Source organism: Mixophyes fleayi, chromosome 1, assembly GCF_038048845.1.
Source record: "Mixophyes fleayi isolate aMixFle1 chromosome 1, aMixFle1.hap1, whole genome shotgun sequence".
NCBI classification, from domain to species: Eukaryota; Metazoa; Chordata; class Amphibia; order Anura; family Limnodynastidae; genus Mixophyes; species Mixophyes fleayi.
In genome coordinates, this window is record NC_134402.1 from 404,282,708 (window position 1) to 404,298,453 (window position 15,746).

Here is a 15,746-nt window from a genome sequence, read left to right on the forward strand (position 1 = left end):
GTAAGTGCAGAGTAGGTGAGCGAGGGAGTGAGAGCAGAGGAAGTGTCCCCTCAGCAGAGACCTGTTCAGGGCAGGCGCCCTCCTCCGTTCTTCTACAAACGGCAAAAGAAAGACTACAACCGGGATGCGCAGGCCTGTTAGCTGCCAGAAAGGAGCATCGTCCTCAAGAAGAATAATCAACCCCGGAGTAAGATGGATCCCAAGTGGAAGTTGAACCTGTATGTGATTACGGCCGAACCCATATCAAGCTCCGCCCAAGGCCAGACCAAGGGCCAGAAGAAACATCAAGGGATGACTGGGACGAAGAGCCAGACGATGGCGAAGGGACTTTGCCTCAGCTGCCCACTGATCCTTTCGAGCTACTATTGGCGGTATCAGGATTAGAGATCTACTGAAACTGTTGTATATAATGTATATTAAAACTGCTGTCATTGGACATGTTTGCCATTATAACTGTTGTAGATGTGTGATTTGAGTTGATAAAGAACAACCACCTTTATGTCTTAATGCGTGAGGGCATGCACCTGAAAAAGCGGGGGTGAATGTGGTACCCCAAAGCCCTGTTGAACAGCACAGAGGAGTGCATAAACGCTTTTAAAACGCAGGGCTACAAAGGGTTAATTGTGCTCTTGAAAACTTGTGACTGACAGGAGGAGGATGAAGGCCCTAATTGGCTGGGGGAGTAACAGGAAGAGGATGTGCAGGAAGGAGGAGAGAGAGAGAGCAGCATGGTAGAAGAAACAAGGGGGAGGACGTGCAGCCGAGAAGAGAGAAGATAAGCTGCTGCCAGAACTGTGACATTGCCAGCAAAGCGGAGGGAGAACAGCTGGGGACACGCAGCGGGGCGCCAAAGACAGTCTCCACTAACTGCAGAACCGTCTCAAGGTAAAACCCTAGCCTGCAGTGTACTGCACACACCCCAGTGTCAGAGGGAAGAGTGATGAGAGAATCTATCCAAAACTGACATTGCATTCTTGTACAAGGAAGGATTGTGAGAGCTTTCCCCCAGATCATACCTTTACACAGGCTGCAGGGAACAATTAAGACGGTCGTTTCAGCTATATCCTGTGTGTGTGTGTGTGTGTTGATGTCTGGACACTATACCCTGTTGCAAAGCACATGTGCTGATAGAGATTCATTGACTGTTGTGGCTGAAATGAGCAACAGCCCTGCTTTCTACTATAATACTTAACATTTGATGGAAACCTCTGCAGGACATTGGAACACTACCAAATTCCTGTGCACAGGTCAGCCCAGGACTGAGTGGAAAATATGGTAACGTTACCGGGGATAATATTGGTGCACCAAATGTTTTAGATGATGTTAATGTTATGTGATATACCTAAGAATTGATTTATTAATATTGAAGGTGTGACATTCAATGTTAGTGGTACCGCTGCAATTCAAGTTAACTCAGCAGTAGATGCTAAAAGTGGGGCGCCTGACCCATAGGGAATAGCACGTTACCCCAAACACCTGAATAAGAAGGAGCCCTCTAGTGGGCGCGGTAGTGACCATAAGAGTCTTGATGGGTTATTACTGATGGTTCTTGCCCGATCCCCAGTCAGATATTGCTAACTTGAAAGTAGTAACTGTGATTACCAGTGTGCCTTATTAGACAATGTGTATGTTATATGTTATACCCTCAGTGAAAAATGGATCAGCAACAAGGCGGGGGAGCAGCGCAACCGGCAGGGCCACAAAACCCAGAACAGGCCGCCCCAGTAGCAACACCAAATATGCCCATACCCTACCATACTATTTCGGGGCCCCATGGCTCCCAAAGTACAGAGGAGACGGCGACAAGCTACAGGAGACTTCATTCACAGAATTCAAGAACAAACTGGAATCCATGTTCCGGCTATACCCGTTGAATGAACAGCAGAAAGTGGAGATCTTAATAGGGCAACTCACAGGGTCGGCGCTCAGAGAAGTAATCTCATGGCCGATGGACGACAAGAAAGAAGCGGCACAAGTTTTAAAAAAAATTTCCACAACGTTTGAGACAAGAACTCTTTCGGAGCTGAAGATGAAACTATATGCTCGCAAGCAACAACCGAACGAGACACTGCGGGACTATGCCCTGAGCCTACAAGAGATGCTAAGAGCCATTCAGGCAGTGGAAAAAGAGGAAGTACAAAACGCGGACGAAGCCCTGACCGTACAGTTCGTAGAAGGAGTCACTCAAGAAAGCATTAAGATTCAGCTACGACTGACGAAAGCACAGATGCCAGGCAAAACCTTCCGAGAGTTTAAAGATACCGCCATCGCCATTGTCGGTAACCAACGGGGAAGGGAGGAAGAATACCCAGAATTGGTGGGCTTCAGAGAAAGCGCAAGCTCGAAGGGAGCCATGGCAAGCAGCACAGAAAAATCAACATGGGCCCAAGAATCGGTAATACAGAGCGGTCAGTTTCCCACTGAAGACCCAATACAAATGGAGGAGCTGGCCGTCGGAATGGTAGAAATCCAGCGAGAGATGCGCCAAATGGCGAGGCCACCGGCACCCACCTACGGGGAACCAGAGTGGAGGCCCGAAAGACCAAGACGAGTTTGAGGCAGGTGGGAACCACCTCGCGAGTATGTACGGCGATCGCCCAACCAATTCGATGGTCAAGGGCGCCCGATATGCCGCCGGTGTCATGGGGTAGGACACATAGAACGAAACTGCATCCAAAACGAACATTTAAACTCCGACACCCCGAGATCGAGGGCCGAATCTCGGGGCGAGCCCCGGGAATAGATCCGAATCCAGAAAACTGGAGGCCCCAGTTCATCGGACAATGTCCCACGTTACCCGTTACAATTAATGGAGTGGAGACCCTGGCTATGCTTGACACGGGGTCGCAGATTACGATCATCCGGCTACCTACATTCCACAAGTATTGGGGCAAAAAGCAGCTGTTATCACCACCCCCAACCTGGCTGCGGCTGACCGCCAGTAACGGCCTCGAGATTGCGTGTGAAGGGTATTGGGAAGCGGACATCCAGATCGGAGCGACCTTGTTGCCAAGACAAGGCTGTCTCGTCACCGCCCCCTGTGAAGGGAACATAGCCCCCATCATCCTGGGGATGAATGTGCTGCAAAGATGCCCGGATGAGCTAGTGGCAACTTTGAAGGGTAAATTAACCCAAGCGGCGTCCCCCGGTCATCAGGCCTTTCAACATACTGTTCGGCTCCTACAAGGTCATCAAAAGTCCGCTGGTCCCCATGTAAAGGTTTTGGGCACTGTCAAGTGGTTTAATGTGCGGAATGGATATGGCTTCATCAACAGAAATGACACCAAAGAAGATGTCTTTGTCCACCAGACAGCAATAAAGCGAAATAACCCACGGAAGTTTCTGCGCAGTGTTGGAGACTGTGGAATTTGTGGAGGGAGAGAAGGGTGCCGAGGCAGCAAACGTGACTGGCCCTGGTGGTGTACCAGTAAAAGGAAGCAGATTTGCACCCTACCAGCGAAGGTTCCGCAGACGTTTCTACCGGCCAATAGGAGAGAATGCTGCAGAATCTGGTGGAGAAGTAAGTGCAGAGTAGGTGAGCGAGGGAGTGAGAGCAGAGGAAGTGTCCCCTCAGCAGAGACCTGTTCAGGGCAGGCGCCCTCCTCCGTTCTTCTACAAACGGCAAAAGAAAGACTACAACCGGGATGCGCAGGCCTGTTAGCTGCCAGAAAGGAGCATCGTCCTCAAGAAGAATAATCAACCCCGGAGTAAGATGGATCCCAAGTGGAAGTTGAACCTGTATGTGATTACGGCCGAACCCATATCAAGCTCCGCCCAAGGCCAGACCAAGGGCCAGAAGAAACATCAAGGGATGACTGGGACGAAGAGCCAGACGATGGCGAAGGGACTTTGCCTCAGCTGCCCACTGATCCTTTCGAGCTACTATTGGCGGTATCAGGATTAGAGATCTACTGAAACTGTTGTATATAATGTATATTAAAACTGCTGTCATTGGACATGTTTGCCATTATAACTGTTGTAGATGTGTGATTTGAGTTGATAAAGAACAACCACCTTTATGTCTTAATGCGTGAGGGCATGCACCTGAAAAAGCGGGGGTGAATGTGGTACCCCAAAGCCCTGTTGAACAGCACAGAGGAGTGCATAAACGCTTTTAAAACGCAGGGCTACAAAGGGTTAATTGTGCTCTTGAAAACTTGTGACTGACAGGAGGAGGATGAAGGCCCTAATTGGCTGGGGGAGTAACAGGAAGAGGATGTGCAGGAAGGAGGAGAGAGAGAGAGCAGCATGGTAGAAGAAACAAGGGGGAGGACGTGCAGCCGAGAAGAGAGAAGATAAGCTGCTGCCAGAACTGTGACATTGCCAGCAAAGCGGAGGGAGAACAGCTGGGGACACGCAGCGGGGCGCCAAAGACAGTCTCCACTAACTGCAGAACCGTCTCAAGGTAAAACCCTAGCCTGCAGTGTACTGCACACACCCCAGTGTCAGAGGGAAGAGTGATGAGAGAATCTATCCAAAACTGACATTGCATTCTTGTACAAGGAAGGATTGTGAGAGCTTTCCCCCAGATCATACCTTTACACAGGCTGCAGGGAACAATTAAGACGGTCGTTTCAGCTATATCCTGTGTGTGTGTGTGTGTGTTGATGTCTGGACACTATACCCTGTTGCAAAGCACATGTGCTGATAGAGATTCATTGACTGTTGTGGCTGAAATGAGCAACAGCCCTGCTTTCTACTATAATACTTAACATTTGATGGAAACCTCTGCAGGACATTGGAACACTACCAAATTCCTGTGCACAGGTCAGCCCAGGACTGAGTGGAAAATATGGTAACGTTACCGGGGATAATATTGGTGCACCAAATGTTTTAGATGATGTTAATGTTATGTGATATACCTAAGAATTGATTTATTAATATTGAAGGTGTGACATTCAATGTTAGTGGTACCGCTGCAATTCAAGTTAACTCAGCAGTAGATGCTAAAAGTGGGGCGCCTGACCCATAGGGAATAGCACGTTACCCCAAACACCTGAATAAGAAGGAGCCCTCTAGTGGGCGCGGTAGTGACCGTAAGAGTCTTGATGGGTTATTACTGATGGTTCTTGCCCGATCCCCAGTCAGATATTGCTAACTTGAAAGTAGTAACTGTGATTACCAGTGTGCCTTATTAGACAATGTGTATGTTATATGTTATACCCTCAGTGAAAAATGGATCCGCAACAAGGCGGGGGAGCAGCGCAACCGGCAGGGCCACAAAACCCAGAACAGGCCGCCCCAGTAGCAACACCAAATATGCCCATACCTACCATACTATTTCGGGGCCCCATGGCTCCCAAAGTACAGAGGAGACGGCGACAAGCTACAGGAGACTTCATTCACAGAATTCAAGAACAAACTGGAATCCATGTTCCGGCTATACCCGTTGAATGAACAGCAGAAAGTGGAGATCTTAATAGGGCAACTCACAGGGTCGGCGCTCAGAGAAGTAATCTCATGGCCGATGGACGACAAGAAAGAAGCGGCACAAGTTTTAAAAAAAATTTCCACAACGTTTGAGACAAGAACTCTTTCGGAGCTGAAGATGAAACTATATGCTCGCAAGCAACAACCGAACGAGACACTGCGGGACTATGCCCTGAGCCTACAAGAGATGCTAAGAGCCATTCAGGCAGTGGAAAAAGAGGAAGTACAAAACGCGGACGAAGCCCTGACCGTACAGTTCGTAGAAGGAGTCACTCAAGAAAGCATTAAGATTCAGCTACGACTGACGAAAGCACAGATGCCAGGCAAAACCTTCCGAGAGTTTAAAGATACCGCCATCGCCATTGTCGGTAATCAACGGGGAAGGGAGGAAGAATACCCAGAATTGGTGGGCTTCAGAGAAAGCGCAAGCTCGAAGGGAGCCATGGCAAGCAGCACAGAAAAATCAACATGGGCCCAAGAATCGGTAATACAGAGCGGTCAGTTTCCCACTGAAGACCCAATACAAATGGAGGAGCTGGCCGTCGGAATGGTAGAAATCCAGCGAGAGATGCGCCAAATGGCGAGGCCACCGGCACCCACCTACGGGGAACCAGAGTGGAGGCCCGAAAGACCAAGACGAGTTTGAGGCAGGTGGGAACCACCTCGCGAGTATGTACGGCGATCGCCCAACCAATTCGATGGTCAAGGGCGCCCGATATGCCGCCGGTGTCATGGGGTAGGACACATAGAACGAAACTGCATCCAAAACGAACATTTAAACTCCGACACCCCGAGATCGAGGGCCGAATCTCGGGGCGAGCCCCGGGAATAGATCCGAATCCAGAAAACTGGAGGCCCCAGTTCATCGGACAATGTCCCACGTTACCCGTTACAATTAATGGAGTGGAGACCCTGGCTATGCTTGACACGGGGTCGCAGATTACGATCATCCGGCTACCTACATTCCACAAGTATTGGGGCAAAAAGCAGCTGTTATCACCACCCCCAACCTGGCTGCGGCTGACCGCCAGTAACGGCCTCGAGATTGCGTGTGAAGGGTATTGGGAAGCGGACATCCAGATCGGAGCGACCTTGTTGCCAAGACAAGGCTGTCTCGTCACCGCCCCCTGTGAAGGGAACATAGCCCCCATCATCCTGGGGATGAATGTGCTGCAAAGATGCCCGGATGAGCTAGTGGCGACTTTGAAGGGTAAATTAACCCAAGCTGCGTCCCCCGGTCATCAGGCCTTTCAACATACTGTTCGGCTCCTACAAGGTCATCAAAAGTCCGCTGGTCCCCATGTAAAGGTTTTGGGCACTGTCAAGTGGTTTAATGTGCGGAATGGATATGGCTTCATCAACAGAAATGACACCAAAGAAGATGTCTTTGTCCACCAGACAGCAATAAAGCGAAATAACCCACGGAAGTTTCTGCGCAGTGTTGGAGACTGTGGAATTTGTGGAGGGAGACAAGGGTGCCGAGGCAGCAAACGTGACTGGCCCTGGTGGTGTACCAGTAAAAGGAAGCAGATTTGCACCCTACCAGCGAAGGTTCCGCAGACGTTTCTACCGGCCAATAGGAGAGAATGCTGCAGAATCTGGTGGAGAAGTAAGTGCAGAGTAGGTGAGCGAGGGAGTGAGAGCAGAGGAAGTTTCCCCTCAGCAGAGACCTGTTCAGGGCAGGCGCCCTCCTCCGTTCTTCTACAAACGGCAAAAGAAAGACTACAACCGGGATGCGCAGGCCTGTTAGCTGCCAGAAAGGAGCATCGTCCTCAAGAAGAATAATCAACCCCGGAGTAAGATGGATCCCAAGTGGAAGTTGAACCTGTATGTGATTACGGCCGAACCCATATCAAGCTCCGCCCAAGGCCAGACCAAGGGCCAGAAGAAACATCAAGGGATGACTGGGACGAAGAGCCAGACGATGGCGAAGGGACTTTGCCTCAGCTGCCCACTGATCCTTTCGAGCTACTATTGGCGGTATCAGGATTAGAGATCTACTGAAACTGTTGTATATAATGTATATTAAAACTGCTGTCATTGGACATGTTTGCCATTATAACTGTTGTAGATGTGTGATTTGAGTTGATAAAGAACAACCACCTTTATGTCTTAATGCGTGAGGGCATGCACCTGAAAAAGCGGGGGTGAATGTGGTACCCCAAAGCCCTGTTGAACAGCACAGAGGAGTGCATAAACGCTTTTAAAACGCAGGGCTACAAAGGGTTAATTGTGCTCTTGAAAACTTGTGACTGACAGGAGGAGGATGAAGGCCCTAATTGGCTGGGGGAGTAACAGGAAGAGGATGTGCAGGAAGGAGGAGAGAGAGAGAGCAGCATGGTAGAAGAAACAAGGGGGAGGACGTGCAGCCGAGAAGAGAGAAGATAAGCTGCTGCCAGAACTGTGACATTGCCAGCAAAGCGGAGGGAGAACAGCTGGGGACACGCAGCGGGGCGCCAAAGACAGTCTCCACTAACTGCAGAACCGTCTCAAGGTAAAACCCTAGCCTGCAGTGTACTGCACACACCCCAGTGTCAGAGGGAAGAGTGATGAGAGAATCTATCCAAAACTGACATTGCATTCTTGTACAAGGAAGGATTGTGAGAGCTTTCCCCCAGATCATACCTTTACACAGGCTGCAGGGAACAATTAAGACGGTCGTTTCAGCTATATCCTGTGTGTGTGTGTGTGTGTTGATGTCTGGACACTATACCCTGTTGCAAAGCACATGTGCTGATAGAGATTCATTGACTGTTGTGGCTGAAATGAGCAACAGCCCTGCTTTCTACTATAATACTTAACATTTGATGGAAACCTCTGCAGGACATTGGAACACTACCAAATTCCTGTGCACAGGTCAGCCCAGGACTGAGTGGAAAATATGGTAACGTTACCGGGGATAATATTGGTGCACCAAATGTTTTAGATGATGTTAATGTTATGTGATATACCTAAGAATTGATTTATTAATATTGAAGGTGTGACATTCAATGTTAGTGGTACCGCTGCAATTCAAGTTAACTCAGCAGTAGATGCTAAAAGTGGGGCGCCTGACCCATAGGGAATAGCACGTTACCCCAAACACCTGAATAAGAAGGAGCCCTCTAGTGGGCGCGGTAGTGACCGTAAGAGTCTTGATGGGTTATTACTGATGGTTCTTGCCCGATCCCCAGTCAGATATTGCTAACTTGAAAGTAGTAACTGTGATTACCAGTGTGCCTTATTAGACAATGTGTATGTTATATGTTATACCCTCAGTGAAAAATGGATCAGCAACAAGGCGGGGGAGCAGCGCAACCGGCAGGGCCACAAAACCCAGAACAGGCCGCCCCAGTAGCAACACCAAATATGCCCATACCTACCATACTATTTCGGGGCCCCATGGCTCCCAAAGTACAGAGGAGACGGCGACAAGCTACAGGAGACTTCATTCACAGAATTCAAGAACAAACTGGAATCCATGTTCCGGCTATACCCGTTGAATGAACAGCAGAAAGTGGAGATCTTAATAGGGCAACTCACAGGGTCGGCGCTCAGAGAAGTAATCTCATGGCCGATGGACGACAAGAAAGAAGCGGCACAAGTTTTAAAAAAAATTTCCACAACGTTTGAGACAAGAACTCTTTCGGAGCTGAAGATGAAACTATATGCTCGCAAGCAACAACCGAACGAGACACTGCGGGACTATGCCCTGAGCCTACAAGAGATGCTAAGAGCCATTCAGGCAGTGGAAAAAGAGGAAGTACAAAACGCGGACGAAGCCCTGACCGTACAGTTCGTAGAAGGAGTCACTCAAGAAAGCATTAAGATTCAGCTACGACTGACGAAAGCACAGATGCCAGGCAAAACCTTCCGAGAGTTTAAAGATACCGCCATCGCCATTGTCGGTAATCAACGGGGAAGGGAGGAAGAATACCCAGAATTGGTGGGCTTCAGAGAAAGCGCAAGCTCGAAGGGAGCCATGGCAAGCAGCACAGAAAAATCAACATGGGCCCAAGAATCGGTAATACAGAGCGGTCAGTTTCCCACTGAAGACCCAATACAAATGGAGGAGCTGGCCGTCGGAATGGTAGAAATCCAGCGAGAGATGCGCCAAATGGCGAGGCCACCGGCACCCACCTACGGGGAACCAGAGTGGAGGCCCGAAAGACCAAGACGAGTTTGAGGCAGGTGGGAACCACCTCGCGAGTATGTACGGCGATCGCCCAACCAATTCGATGGTCAAGGGCGCCCGATATGCCGCCGGTGTCATGGGGTAGGACACATAGAACGAAACTGCATCCAAAACGAACATTTAAACTCCGACACCCCGAGATCGAGGGCCGAATCTCGGGGCGAGCCCCGGGAATAGATCCGAATCCAGAAAACTGGAGGCCCCAGTTCATCGGACAATGTCCCACGTTACCCGTTACAATTAATGGAGTGGAGACCCTGGCTATGCTTGACACGGGGTCGCAGATTACGATCATCCGGCTACCTACATTCCACAAGTATTGGGGCAAAAAGCAGCTGTTATCACCACCCCCAACCTGGCTGCGGCTGACCGCCAGTAACGGCCTCGAGATTGCGTGTGAAGGGTATTGGGAAGCGGACATCCAGATCGGAGCGACCTTGTTGCCAAGACAAGGCTGTCTCGTCACCGCCCCCTGTGAAGGGAACATAGCCCCCATCATCCTGGGGATGAATGTGCTGCAAAGATGCCCGGATGAGCTAGTGGCGACTTTGAAGGGTAAATTAACCCAAGCTGCGTCCCCCGGTCATCAGGCCTTTCAACATACTGTTCGGCTCCTACAAGGTCATCAAAAGTCCGCTGGTCCCCATGTAAAGGTTTTGGGCACTGTCAAGTGGTTTAATGTGCGGAATGGATATGGCTTCATCAACAGAAATGACACCAAAGAAGATGTCTTTGTCCACCAGACAGCAATAAAGCGAAATAACCCACGGAAGTTTCTGCGCAGTGTTGGAGACTGTGGAATTTGTGGAGGGAGACAAGGGTGCCGAGGCAGCAAACGTGACTGGCCCTGGTGGTGTACCAGTAAAAGGAAGCAGATTTGCACCCTACCAGCGAAGGTTCCGCAGACGTTTCTACCGGCCAATAGGAGAGAATGCTGCAGAATCTGGTGGAGAAGTAAGTGCAGAGTAGGTGAGCGAGGGAGTGAGAGCAGAGGAAGTGTCCCCTCAGCAGAGACCTGTTCAGGGCAGGCGCCCTCCTCCGTTCTTCTACAAACGGCAAAAGAAAGACTACAACCGGGATGCGCAGGCCTGTTAGCTGCCAGAAAGGAGCATCGTCCTCAAGAAGAATAATCAACCCCGGAGTAAGATGGATCCCAAGTGGAAGTTGAACCTGTATGTGATTACGGCCGAACCCATATCAAGCTCCGCCCAAGGCCAGACCAAGGGCCAGAAGAAACATCAAGGGATGACTGGGACGAAGAGCCAGACGATGGCGAAGGGACTTTGCCTCAGCTGCCCACTGACCCTTTTGAGCTACTATTGGCGGTATCAGGATTAGAGATCTACTGAAACTGTTGTATATAATGTATATTAAAACTGCTGTCATTGGACATGTTTGCCATTATAACTGTTGTAGATGTGTGATTTGAGTTGATAAAGAACAACCACCTTTATGTCTTAATGCGTGAGGGCATGCACCTGAAAAAGCGGGGGTGAATGTGGTACCCCAAAGCCCTGTTGAACAGCACAGAGGAGTGCATAAATGCTTTTAAAACGCAGGGCTACAAAGGGTTAATTGTGCTCTTGAAAACTTGTGACTGACAGGAGGAGGATGAAGGCCCTAATTGGCTGGGGGAGTAACAGGAAGAGGATGTGCAGGAAGGAGGAGAGAGAGAGAGCAGCATGGTAGAAGAAACAAGGGGGAGGACGTGCAGCCGAGCAGAGAGAAGATAAGCTGCTGCCAGAACTGTGACATTGCCAGCAAAGCGGAGGGAGAACAGCTGGGGACACGCAGCGGGGTGCCAAAGACAGTCTCCACTAACTGCAGAACCGTCTCAAGGTAAAACCCTAGCCTGCAGTGTACTGCACACACCCCAGTGTCAGAGGGAAGAGTGATGAGAGAATCTATCCAAAACTGACATTGCATTCTTGTACAAGGACATAATACTTAACCCTTGATGGAAACCTCTGCAGGACATTGGAAAACTACCAAATTCCTGTGCACAGGTCAGCCCAGGACTGAGTGGAAAATATGGTAACGTTACCGGGGATAATATTGGTGCACCAAATGTTTTAGATGATGTTAATCTTATGTGATTTACCTAAGAATTGATTTATTAATATTGAAGGTGTGACATTCAGTGTTAGTGGTACCGCTGCAATTCAAGTTAACTCAGCAGTAGATGCTAAAAGTGGGGCGCCTGAGCCATAGGGAATAGCACGGTACCCCAAACACCTGAATAAGAAAAAGCCCTCTAGTGGGCGCGGTAGTGACCATAAGAGTCTTGATGGGTTACTACTGATGGTTCTTGCATCATCCCCAGTCAGATATTGCTAACTTGAAAGTAGTAACTGTGATTACCAGTGTGCCTTATTAGACAATGTGTATGTTATATGTTAAATGCTATTGTGCTCTATGCTGATCAGACGCATTATTTTGTCATACTATTGAGCTGAAGGGGTCAGTGGCGCGGTGCCTTACCGAAACTATCCTTACCGCATTCTCAATAAAACCAAGTTGTTTGACCAATCCTTGTCCCTTTCATTGAAGTATTTATCTCCTGACCACCGGATATCCGAACAGAAAAGAACCTGACTCGTGTGTGGAGGACAAGGTAAGGGAAGGATTCCCATCAGTACTCGACCACCACAGTTACATAAAACACTCCCCTCATGATATATAAGGTAATCCCGCCTCTTCTCATGTGTCTTTTCCTGTCTCTGGTATAAGTATGGCAGGTAATGGTTTGTTGTTTATCTGTAGGTAGGAGCTTACCTTCTCTAGAGGTCCCAGCAACACACCAGTGTGTGCAAGCCGAGGACAGGGCTGCCAAACAGGGAGCACCAGACTGTGTTTCTGAGAAGTAATTTTGCATTTGGCACTGATTATCTGGATCTCAGTAGTCTGCAAGGCACGCTCACCCCGTCAGAGGACACAGGCACAAACATGGAGGACCAGCCTGTATGCAGACACAGAGCTACTGAAAGCATCCCTGCAAATGGGATATGCTTTACATGGATACTGACTGAGTCAGCTACTCTTGGCAACAAAATTGAGTCTGAGTCAGAGCAGCTAAAGGGCATCCCTGCAAGGTTATCCTCTAAGTTAGAGGACCTGCATTATATGTGCGTTTAATTGTTAGTTGGTTATTATGTAAGGTTATCAGTACTCTCTTGAAAGCCTGTAGAAATGATGCAAAACATGTATAAACTTTGGAGATAATTGGAGATAATTATTTAATTAATAGAGCAAAAAGAGTATTTTTACATAAAATGCAATTCTCAGCCCAAACGAAAAATTCACACACATAACATGTTTTCAATCAAAATGTGATTTCCCAGTTAATTTGAATATTCCTCCAGTGATGAATCTGGAGAGATTGAGTAGTACCCTAAGATGTTTACTTTGGACAATATCTACACTTTGCTTAAGCATATTTACATATAATCAGTATAGATCAGGTTTTTCTCTGCACATCAGGTGGTAAAGAAGATGATTTAAAAAGATTAACCGCAGATGGACAAATTTTGATCTAATTGAGGAGGCTGTAATGTATGTATCCATTCATGGATGAAAAGACTCAGATGTGGAGAATAGTCCCAAAAGATGATACACTTGAGGCTAGTATGTTATCCAGAAATACTATTCCCTTTGAAGATAGAGAGTTGTTTTAAGAAACATCATATTTTATATGGATCTACTTGAAATCTGGTGTAGCTATAGATTTCAGTGGGAATCTTTTTCTCGAAGCATCCAACCCCGACAACAGTTCCTGCGAAATCTTCACTCCGAATCCTGAGGCCCCGACATATTCTTCATCTCGACTGTTCAGAGAAATGACTTGAAGTAAATGCTATCCTTTAAGAGCCTATCAGCAGAGAATGACGTCAGTGTGTACACCAACACTATTATTACTGCAGTTATGGGCGCACTTCTAGAATTCTTTAAGGCTACATTATGTAAGCTGTACTAGAAAACATTGTATAGGCGACACCTCTTTCAGTTGCGCCCATAACTGCAGTTTGAAGCTTCGGGAAAAAGTACCCAACCCATTGATTTAGTGGCATGAACACTTACATTTTAGCAAGAGACACTTTATACAGATGGCCACTAAAAGTTACAGTCATATACATGTTGAAAAGCAGTGTAGGTAAGCAGTAAAATATAGAGCTTTTATGAAAAATCTCTAAACACCATTATTTTTTCAGCAAGAATAATGCTCTTCTGCTGCACACATTCAGTTAAAAAAAATAATAATAAAAAAAAAAAAATATATACCGTATATACTCGAGTATAAGTCGACCCGATTATAAGCCGAGGCACCTAATTTTACCACAAAAAACTGGGAAAACTTATTGACTCGAGTATAAGCCTAGGGTGGGAAATGCAGCAGCTACTGGTAAATTTTTTTACTTTACTTTACTTTTATACATTCAGCTGAGACCCCATGCTTCCACTACAGTGGAAGCACATTCATTAGAAGCAGCGGGATTGGGGGTTAAGGTGATGGGCAAGAAAATAGATAATACACTGGATAAATGTAGTGGTATACAGTAAAACAGTATGTGAAAACAAGCAAACAGTATGTGAAAACAAAAAAGTAACACTGCTACTGAAATAGTAATTGGATGTGCCGATAAACAGATGGATCTGCAGCACTTGTGTCTGCGAGGTAGGTGCACAGTGGAATAGTGTTCAAAGTGGAATAATGTTCAAAAGGTAGTGACTTCCGGACTTGCAGATGTGGTGATATTGTACAATTACCTTTAGATGGTGGTAAATGCGTTAAAGCTACCATCATGCGGGATGCCTTGGATGCTGTGTAGGGTCCCGTAGAGGCTGCGTGCGGTCTGCCCGTGGACGACTGCTGATGATGGGGTCAGGCTGCGTGGTTGGACGCCGGGCGTAGTGTGACCTCCCTGCTGACTGCTTCCGATGAGCGCTGCTGGCCACGCATGCGCGGTATGTGAAACTCGGGGATGTAGAGTAAAAAGGGGGGGCTTTTTCAGCACAAAAAATGTGCTGAAAAACTCGGCTTATACTCGAGTATATACGGTATATATATATATATATATATATATATATATATATATATATATATATATAGTGCTTTGGGTGTAAATCTAACCACTGGCCACAGGATAGATATATTTTTCCTTTGCTTGTGGGTACTTCAGAGACCTGAGAAGTGTTAAGCCAGTGAGACAATATGGAAGACAAAATATGCCTACCACAATAACAATTATTAGGATCAACCTCCATTAACACTCTTAGGGGGTGGGATTGCACAATATGCAGAGATGGGCCCACTCCATCACATATAACATGCTTAAAATAGTATGAGCACAAAAGCAGGTCAGTAGCTGGAATGGGTGATCAAGTGATGCGGAAATGCAAAGTTGCTTTGCCAGAAATGACACTTCAGTATTGGCTGTCCAGAAGCTACTTTATGAAATATGTCTCAACTGCCTGTAAGTAAGATATGAGTGCGATATAAGTTGGATAATTGAGAAATTATTCTAACTACATCTCAATGTCAGTTAAAAATCATTTGTAACGATAATGTTATATCTAACTAAAAATTTTAAACATTTATTTTCAAGAAGAAACTATATTGCTAGTTACTGTCTGAATGCATTTAGATATTCCAATCAGTATAAAATGATGAAATACACTGGTGTTAACATGCAATGTAAGAGCACAGTTTTCTTTTAATACACATTTCTATTTCTTTTTCACATTTTCTTTACAATTTTAATATATTTTGCTCAATGGTTTTAAATGTTTCATTAATAAAGAAATTCATTTTATGTAATTATTAAAAAGAAGCCTGATGAAACCTAATAGTGCATCCTATTTGAGAGAAATCTTTCCTTCTTTATTTCTGTTTAAGTAAACTTTGTCTCTCTGGAAGCACCTCCTGAAGAAAATAGTGTATATATTCACCTTAAGTTTAAATATTCCTGTAATATTCAGATGGCTACTTTGGATACTTTAAGATTCTGTGCGGTATTATCCTAATGTTTTTGTACTTTATGATATATCTCAACTGCCGCTAAGTAAAATATGAGTGGAAATAGAGTTTAATAAGTTTCACAATTGGAACTTCTGGTTCAGTGGTTCATTCTAGCAAAAATATAAT